This window comes from Mus pahari, chromosome 3 (assembly GCF_900095145.1).
Source record: "Mus pahari chromosome 3, PAHARI_EIJ_v1.1, whole genome shotgun sequence".
NCBI lineage: Eukaryota > Metazoa > Chordata > Mammalia > Rodentia > Muridae > Mus > Mus pahari.
The window spans coordinates 109,485,638-109,496,247 of NC_034592.1; positions in this window are offsets into that span (position 1 = coordinate 109,485,638).

A 10,610-nucleotide genomic window follows, 5' to 3' on the forward strand; every position below is an offset into this window, starting at 1 on the left:
CTTTCTCTAAAATTAATGTACAGTATTTTCTCTTGGGCCTGGAGAGATTAAGGTTAAGAGTTCATACTGATCCACAGAGGACCCACATTTGGTTCCCAGCACCTCTTAGGGTGCTTATAGCCTTCTGTAACCCCAACTCTAAAGAATCAAGCACCCTTGGCAGTAACCAGCACTTTTACAAGTGGACTTAGGGCCACTCAAAAAGAGGGCAATCATGCCTGGTACTGGAACCGAGCCAACTACCACAGACTAGGAAAATCACATATCTTTGAGGAGAACTTATATATCACTTTACTAAACCATCATAATCTCTATTTATACTCTCTAACAGTTATCTTATACCCACAGATAAAAGTCATTCTCGCCCCTCATCTAGGAAACTTCTCTTTACAACAGACTGAGACCATTATAAAACAAACACATTGGTCAAAATGCAGAGTTGCAGAACCCAGTCCCAACTGATATATCGACAATACCCAAGGTTCAAGGATCACTGTAGAAGACAGGACTGGGAAGACTGTAAGAACCAGAGGAACAGGAAGTTTACTGTGAGATTATATCTCCTAGAAATGTCAGAGAAGCTACCTAAATAAAGTCTCGTCAACATGGCTGCCTAAACATCATCTGAACAAAGATGATATTAATAGACATGCTATTGTGGAAGGGGTAAATCTCAAGAGGCCTCAGCCTCAGGAAAAGAACTACAGGCAACTAAGGAATGTTGAGGGCAGGAAAAAGTCTTTCACAGGGAATAACACATCAATTGGTTATCCAATACCAGTCAGTTCTGAAACAGTGCTGAGAGTCTTAGCTAGAGCAGTAGGACAAGAGAAGCAAACCAAGGGGATGCAAATAGGAAAGGAGGAAGACAAAATTTCTCTGTTTGCACATGACATGATTCCAGGCCCCACCCCTTGCTAAGGAGATATTGGCAATTGATAGTTGCCAAGGGAGGAAGAATCATTCTCTTTGGATGATGTGGTCATTGGTAGAATTCCCAAGGAATGGCCCCACACCCATGCACAGATGGCCAGCAGTAACTGGACTTAGTGGATTACATTAAATCTAGAAGTGGGGAAGCTGGGGAGGTGCTACATCCTAGGTAGGAACATACTAGTATTGTTCTGTTAAGTGGGGCACATTGACCAAAGTATCTAATGTTTATGTCTACACTCCTATAGCAATGCTGCTCTCATCCTTGGTCAGAGAATAGTCTTTTAGTGGTAGGCAGTGGTTAGCACAAAGACACACAACTGGTCGGAGTGCAGAAAATACATGGAAGTTGAGTACCCAGACAGGACACCCTTGCTATTCTCTGCCTGTCAGGGAACAGCAGAGGAAGAGAGGTGGAAAGAATGTATGAGCTGGAGGAGTTGTTGATTATTCATTCAGTCTCTTTACTGGTTATAGATCTGTCCATCATTTCTAGTTCCATGTAATTCTCAGGCTGCATGTTTCTATACTTTTAGCCACGTTGTGTATGTTCTTCAATGTGTTGGCATATAATTGTTTTTAGAACTCATAATGCTTTTAATTTCTGTGGCATCAGTTGTAAGGTCTTCTATTTCATTTGTTTATATTACTTTATACATGTCCTTTAAGATTTTTTTTAACATTTATTTGTGGATAGGTCAAAGCACAATTTGTGGGAGTCAGTTTTTTCTTTTCTCCATGTAGGTTCCAGGCATGGAACTCAGTCCATTCAGGCTTGGGGACAAGAAGCGCTGTCTCTAAACCACCAGCCCACATCTTCTATTTTTGTTTATATACTTAGTTTGTTCATGCATCATTCTTGAGTTCATAGAACACTGGCCCACTCCGTTAGATGGCGGCCATACCCGGCACTGTTGACTTTTAGCAAGACAGATAAGGCCCCAGTGAAAGACATCAGTGCATCTCTCAACCATCATCAGAGCGGCTTCTCCTTGCAGAAATATGTCCAGTATGACTCATCCAGATGGTGGCGGTGCATACCTTTAACTGCAGCACTTCAGAAACAGAAGCAGACAGATCTCTGTGAGACCATGGCCAGCTTTGTTCAGAGAGTGAGTTCCAGGACAGCTAGGGCCACAAAGAGAAGCGTATCTTCAAAACAAAACAAAACAACCCCAGAAACTCAAAATTGGTCAAGAGAATGTGAAGAAAATATGAGACTTTGGATTGTTCAGCCCCTCAAATCCCCATCTTCAATGCTCAGGATCTTCATGGGAGAGGGGATTGGTTGGGCAGACTATTAAGATCTAGATATAGGTGACACCAAGAAAACTGTGCTTTCTAGATACAAGGCTATTACACATATGAACGCACAGCAGTTTTGACAGAATGCAAGTATGCACAAGACCTGTATAAGCTGAAGCCAGACAAAAGTGCAGCATGGATGTGGGGAGGTGGTCCCAAATCCCACCCCTAGCTGAGGCACTGCTGGTATTTGATAGCTGCTGGGAGAGTGGGCCTTTGTTTTTTAATGTAACTCATGGGAAGTCAAGCACACTCCAAGGGGACCCACTCCAAACTGGATGTTATAGGGAGGGAGGGAGGGAGGGAGGGAGGGAGAGAGAGAGAGAGAGAGAGAGAGAGAGAGAAATTTGGTCAATAAGGAGGTGAAATGGATCTGAAAGGAGTTGTGGGGGAGGGGTGAATATGATCAAAATACATTGCATAAAGTTCCCAATGGATATATATATATATATATATATATATATATATATATATATATATTCCTTGTGAACTCTTTGTCAAGTAATTATATACATCTGTTTCTTTGGGGTTGGCTTCTGGGAAATTAATGTGTTTCTCTCTTTGGGCCAAGTTACCATGTCTGTTTCTGTTTCTAAAAATTATCTTTTCTTAGATTCTATACATCTGATAAAATAGTTACTCAAGTCTTTGCCTATTGGCTTCCTGCAGGAGATGACTCCCATCCATGAGACTAGCTAAGAGGTTATTTTCTCAAAGCTTGTATTTAGGAGCATGCAAAGTCTCAGTTGTCAAGCTGATTTTTCAAGTTGATCAGTTTCAGGAATTCACAATCTCTTGCTCCCCCTTGTGTCTCCTGAGGTTTTGCAAGGGTTTTCATCATGGATTAACAAACTGTCTTGCTCTCCCTTGTTCTCAGTGATAACCATGCTTCTAATTTAAGTCAGTTTACTATCACTGCCTAATGTCAGGTGAGAGAGATACACGCCCTTTGTGTGGGCCTCCAAAAAGTCAGAATGACAGGCCTACACTCTGACCCTTTCCCTCCCTCCTGATGGAGAAGCACTGGGTTATAGATGTTGCCACCATACTGAACCATGTATCACCCCTACTATGTTTTTATTCTATGTACCCCCATACATCCATGTGCTTGTTCTTCAGCACTTGAATGATGCACAACCAAATCAGTTTCCCAGAAGTCCTCCAGGAAAGTCAAAACATTGATCTGATGTTGCTAAGACATTGCTTTCCAGTGCTGATTTGTGCTGGTTTGGGTGGTGCAAAACCATTTAAGCCATTTCAGTCTAGCTGTTCTCATCATACCCATGTTTGCTTGGGGTACCACAAATCTTCAGATTCTAGAATTCCCATAAAAGCACCTTCTCTCATGTATCATTAAGTCAGCATTCCAAAGAGACCAAGAAACAACCATTACAAGTCTGTCATTTTACTGACATTACACACACACACACACACACACACACACACACACACATGCCAATATTTGAACGCTTAAAGACTCCAAACTCCAAGTATGTGTCCTACTAATGAAGATGAAAGAAACAGATTATTGGAACCCATAAGTTCTTGTTTCTAGACATGTTCACGAAGAGGGGCAAAAGCAGAAGAAATGACCACCAAACCTCAACACTGAACAACAGACAATGAATGCTTACCAAAAAACAAACAACAAAAACCCAACAAAACAAAAACCTCAGGGAGGACCTAGCCTCAGACTGGTACAGAAAGTCAGCATCCTTGTGCATCCCGATGACACGCATCCATCCTGATGACGCGTGTCCTGACAAATAAAGTGGGATTGTGGATTACAGCCTAGAAACATTTGATCTCTCTCAGTGTATTCACAGACTAAATGCTGGACCTAAGTGTGGCCATGAGGAAGAAATGATGGTACTTTCACAGTCAGCTCAGGATTCTTCCAATGATTCTATTTCATAAGCTTTCATGCCTCTTCTAGTAATGAATTGTCTTGTTTTCCAGTCGTAGACACCTTACTAATTGTCCTAGTTAGCTTTCAAACTTGACACAGCTTAGAGTCATTTGAGAGGAAAGCCTCAACTAAGATCAAATTTAGGCTTGCGATGAACTGTTTTGATTATTGGTTGATGAATCAGGGCCCAGCCCACTTTAGGCAGCATTATCCCTTGGCTGGTGGTCCTGGGCTGTGTAAGAGAATGAACCAATAATCAGCATTCTTCCATGGCTTCTGCTTCCAGGTTCTTGCCTTGATTTCCCTCAACGATAGACTGTGACCCAGAAGTGTGAGTCAAACCAACCCTTTCCTCGCCATGTTCACTTTAGTCAGAATGTTTCATCTCAGCATCAGAGTGAAGCTAGATTACTCAGGGGAATAGTTGAACCATGATGTAGGTGGAACAGCATGTCAAGAAAGAGATCGGCATCATAGCGGTAGGGCTATCCTCGAGTGACTGCTGGCCTCATCTCCTAAAGACTCACTTGCAGAACAGAAATGATGAGAGCATCCTTTTGTATCTGGAAGACTGCAAGGACTCATGTCAAGCCTGTGCACAGGGTGCCAAGGTGAGCCTGTCTTCCCCACATGAAGGTCTCTCTCTGAGCATGAGAAGAATGAATGCAGAGGGATTTCCAGATGATATTGTGCAATTTTTTTTTTGCTTTGCTGATTTTTTCCCCCATCTCAGCTTAGTCAAAAATTTAGAGCATTGATTTCATTTCCCAGAAAATGCATGCTTCTTTCCCCAAACACTTGTCCCTTGGCAGGAGAGAGAACTGACGCAGACACAAAACCTGAAGCAAATTGTGTTTTGTTTTGCTTCTTCCTTTATCCACACCCAACACCCATCCCTTCGTTTAAGTTGGGGAACTTAGGAAGAAGGAACACAGGCGTTTCATAGTCTCAGTTTTTTGTTTTGCTCTCTTCTTTCTGTGTACAGTTTACCTCTGCATCCTCGGTGCCAGATCCATGACCGAAGAGGTACATTTTCTGACACCAGCTCACCAGCTTCCTTCACTGGGGGCATACTATGCTCTCACTGTGGATAACACTGCTCTAATGTTTCCCACTCACGGTGCATAATTACGCAGACCCAGCCCTTCAGTGGTGTCTGGAATAGAGGTGAAATCCAAAGGCATCATTAAACCCTGTGCCCACAATGTAAGGAGGACACTACACTGAGTGCTCTCTAAGGCCAGAGGAGTCCGAGACCCAGAAACGTGTACAATAGCACTCAGGTCCGGTAGATTCATCCTAGTTAGCATTTCATCTTAAGAGCCAAAGCCCCTAATGGTGACTGCTCATCAATCAACAATGAACAGAAAGAAAAGGAAGAAAACTTAATTCAAAAGTAGTTTTATTCTTAATTTTTTTTAAAAAAAATATTTATGGAGTTACTAGAGAGGCGGTTCTTAAGCTTCCTATTACTGTGGTCCTTTAATACAGTTCTTCACGTTGTGATGAACCCCCCAACCATGAAATTATTTCCACTGCTACCTTATAACTGCAATTTTTCTACTGTTCTGCATCCTGATGTAAGCATCTGTGTTTTCCAAAGGTCTTAGGCAAGCCTGTGAAAGAGTGGTTCGTCTCCCCGAGGGGTTGTGACCCACAGGTTGAGAACCACCGTACTAGTTTTTCAAGTGCCTAGAGTCTGGTTCGAGGTCAGTCCCGTAGAGTTAAGTTCCCTTTGCACTGGCTCACTTTTCCCCAAACCCATTCCTCACCCATCCTCCATCTCCCTTCATATTGCAAAAGGCTAACCCCTGGCTCTAGTCACCAGCAGTTTTCTTTTCTATTAAACATGGTTCTCATTTCCTTAGTTTTATAAACTGGTAACCCTCCAAGTTTCCTCTAGAGTCACATTGGGCAATGCAAAATCAAGCCATTTAGAGTATTGCTTTTTGGGTTGTGGACCATTTTTGAACACCAAATGGGTGGAGTCAGGAATTGGCAATAAGCTTCAAGCCATACTTGGCATGCTGAGTGAAAAGATGTCCATATAGAAAATATAAGGTTGTCTGATTGGTTATGTTCGTGTCTAAAATTGTGTGTGATCTGCAATCCTAGCTGCTCTCGATTCCACTCAATGACAATAAGAAATAAGAAAGTCTCTATGTGTTGAGAAATGACAAGTGAGAACAAAATGGGGTTGAGAGTCCTCAGAGAGACAGAGTGTGTGCCATTTTTGTCTCTGTGACCTGGAAGAGTCCCTTGGCTTCATTAAGCCAAACTGAATGTGGGCAATGCAATCCCACATCTGGTGCCCTGGTCTAAAGAACGTGAGCTGAACCCCAGCGTTGTCTATCTGCCTCTGCCGCTAGTCTGCGGATAACAGTGAGTGTGATCAGTTGCTTCAGGGTCTGGCTGCCGTCCTCCCTTTAGTGAACTAAAGATTCCCTTCCTTTCTTGTTTTTTTTTTTTTTGTTTGTTGTTTTGGAGGTTTTTCGTCTGATAAATGAGAAAAGTGACTAACATATCACAAACATGGAAATCATAATTCAACCTTCCTCACAGAATACACTGTCACAGCTGTGAAGCACTTAGTCTAGTATATAATGATGACTTAAGTACTAAATGAGCAATGAAATTATTCTTTCATCAACCGTTGGGGACACTCTCATCAGATCCTTGAAGTACAGGTCAGGCTACCTCATATTCTGAGGTCAGAGAATTGGAGGTATATGGGCATCTGCTGAGTTGCTTGGGGAACTGTGATGGCAACTGACAATGAGATGCTTTCCATGCTGTCACCACCACCACCCTCACCACAAGCCCCCAACACACATAAGCTCAACCTAAACCCAAGGACGGTCTCGGGTCCTCCAAGGAGATTTGGTTTGCTATTAACAATGTACCCAAACTTTCTGGATGTGGTTCTCAGTTTTCCCTACTTCTACTAGCTGCTCCATTTTAAGCAACTTATTAGATTTCTCCCTGCTCCTTTATTGTCTTTGTTAAGTGGAAATGTAATAGTCTCCATATAAAAGTTACTTTGAATCGTACAGTGCATGTAATGCCCTAGCACGCAGTGGGCAGGGTTAATAAGTATCATCCATCGGCCTCACTTTGTTTTCATTTTAGAAAAGAAAAGCTTATCACACATCTCATCTGGAACCCCAAGGCAAAGCTTCTTTTGTTCAAAAACAAAAATAATCATATTTTGTTCAGGGGCTTGCTTCAAAGTATCTGTGAGATATTAGTAAAGGTCAAAATATAAACACTCAAGTGACAGAAAAACAAATTCCAGTGTCTCCTAATAGCAGGCTCATGAAAAGTTATCTGTTTTCTTTCTCAAAACTCTAAAATTTCTGTAATCGTATATAATATAGTCAAGAAAAGTCACTATTTTTACAAAGAGTCACATCTAAAATCGTCAGTTGATATGCATGTATCACAGTCTTCCTCCTTAAATCCCTTATTCTTACCAATTTAGCTCCAGTGCGATCCTTGCTGGAGTCTCTGTTTAAAGACTGTGTCTAAAGACCAGCAAATGCTTGTGTGTGCATGCATGCACGTGTGTGTATATGTGCATGTGAGCATGTGGATACATGTGTGTGTTACTTTAATTTTAATGTATTGCTCTTTCAATTTTTTGAAATGTTTAAGCAAAATAACAAAGTGTACAATTATCCACTCTCAAGAACAATCAAATAATAAACATTCATTTTTATTTTATTGTTCTGACTAACATAAAATGAAATATTATAAATAATGTTCACTTTTCATTGGTATTCCTCTCCTAGTTCAATCTTCTATCTCTTTCCAGGAAGTTATTATTATGAATTTGGACGTTACCATTTTTGTTCTGCTGTTATGAGTGACTGGGGATTGAACCCAGAGTCCCAAACACGCTGAGCAAATATTCTACTACAGAGCTGTGTTCCCAGCCCTTTGTCAACATTTTTATATTTTATTTTGTAATTGTTTTGTTCGGCTGTTGAGAGTGGTGTTTGTGGGGGTTTAAATAAGAATGGCCTCCATAGGCTTGTATGAATACTTAGTACCCAATCTGTGGCCTGGGAAGGGTTACGAGATGTTGCCTTGTGGGAGGAGGTGTGTCACTAGGGTCAGGCTCACCATCACCCACCCTTCCTTTCTCCTTCAAGTTGTAGATCATGATGTAATGTCTCAGTTGTTCTTGCTGTTGTCATAGACTCTAATCCTGTCTTAGTTATGGTTTTATTGCCATGAAGGCATACTATGACCACCACAAGCCTTATGAAGGAAAACTTTTACTTAAGGGTGGCTACAGTTCAAAGATGTATGTAGTCCATTACCATCCTGGCAGGAAGCATGGTGGCATGCAGGTAGCCATGGTGCAGGAGATGCAGCTGAGAGTTCTACATCAGGAACAGCAAACAGTGCCACTGGGCCTCACTTAGGCTTCTGAAACCCCAAAGCTCACCCCAGCAACACACTTCCTCCAATGAGGCCACACCTTCCTATGAACCTCTGGGTATCACTTTCATTCAAACCACAGTAAACCCTCTAAAGCCATAAGGGCCAAATTAAATGTTTCCTTTTATAAGTGGCCTTAATCATGGTGTCTTATCTCAACAATAAAAAAGTACTTAAGATCCTGGTGATGCAAGTAATGAATTCAGAGTCTCGGGATTCTGAATCGCAACATCCCGAACCCTAAGCTTCTTGTCATCATTCCCTTTCTGTACTTAGGATCAAACTCTGAGCCTCATTCATATAAGGTCTGCACCGAACTCCACTCTCAAGCCTAGATTTGTCTGTTTCAACCACATTTCTATATAACTGTGGTTATTTTCTCAATGAGTTCTTTTTTTAAATTTATCTCCTTATTTCATTTCGTATGTATTAGTGTTTTGCCTGCATTGTGTATGCATGCTTTGTGCCTGCCTGGTGCCCTTGGAAGCCAGAAGAGTGTCAGATTTCCTGAGGCTGGTTGTAGATGGCTTTGAGCCACCACGTAGTTTCTGAGAACTGAACCTGGATCCTCTCTACAAGAGCAACAAGTGCTCTTAACCACGGAGCCATGTTCACAGCCCTGAACTGCAGATAGCTTTGTTTTGAAAGCTTGGTAGTGCTTACAGATTCCTTTGAAGTGTATCATTTTTAAGTTTAATACTTTTCATTGAAACTATACTTTCTAGATGAGTGTGGCTCGATACAAATACAAAATAATATTTAAAAAATTTTAGCAGCCAGCTTTTTTAAATGTAAAATTAAATTTAATGTATACTTTATTTAGCTAAAAGTATCCCCTAAAAAGATGCTATTTAGTTCATTTTGTATTAGCCAGATACTGCTGAGCACGGGGTCATCTAATTTCAAAGTATAACTTTAAAAAAGAAGAGTTTGAACATGAGTTAGCTACCTGGGTGTACAATGTCATTTAAAGGCCACAAGGGAAAAGCATGAGATACCTTCTTATGGATTATTGATTAGGGAGACCCTTGATGTTTCCAAAATAACATGAGCTACTATCATTGCCCTTGGTTATTGAACATGCCACATAGCAGAGCCCTTCTGGTGAACACACTGCACACTTCTGCTGCAGGGCAGAGAGAAAACAGTCTGAAACTGGTCAGGAAGTGCCATTCCTGCTCTTTAGCTTTCTCAGTAAAAGAAGGGTATTCAGGCTGCTTGTGCTCAATGCTCATGGTGTCTGGTTTGTGTGTGTTTTTGGTTGTATCCATGAACCTGGACTGCTCTTAACCTTGGACAATAGTAGATTAACTAAGTGATTGATTAGTACATTAAAGCTTGTATTTGCAATAGGCAGAAGTCAGTGGAGCCATACATAGTGGTCAGACAGCTGAGACTGTAACACTGGGTACTGAGTCATAAGTGGAACATGTATATTTAGACTTCCATCAACAAGATGCTGGAAATATTACATATTTCAGTGTTAGCATGTATGGAATTCTCAAAAACATCCCCACAAGGCTTTAGCAATATTTCAAGCATTAAATAATTTCATGTGCCCAGTGACTCTCATACAGGGTGGCATAATGTTATCTATTCATTTTAACACATTGTAAATTACTAAGCCACTCCTCCATACTCACTTACCAACTGATTTACCAGTTCTATTGATAGAGCTTTCACTTAATGATGTTGCTGCGAGTTTTCCTCACCACCAATAATCATTTTATGGACAGTTCAGTCATCTTGTTCCCGGTTATACATATTCAAGAGTTTCTCTTGATGAATCCAAGAGAACAGAATTCTCACTGTATAGCAGGTATGAGCGTCTAGTTATAAGACTGTCATCAGGTTGTGTTCCACGGTGTTTGGACCAGTTTTCATTCTTTACAACAGGAGATGGGGGCATGATTCCACACACCTTTATTCTGGACTGCAAGGAAGACCTCATTTCAACAAGGCAAATTAACTCATATCATCTTTATGTGAAATTGGTACTATAAAAATAGTACCTGCT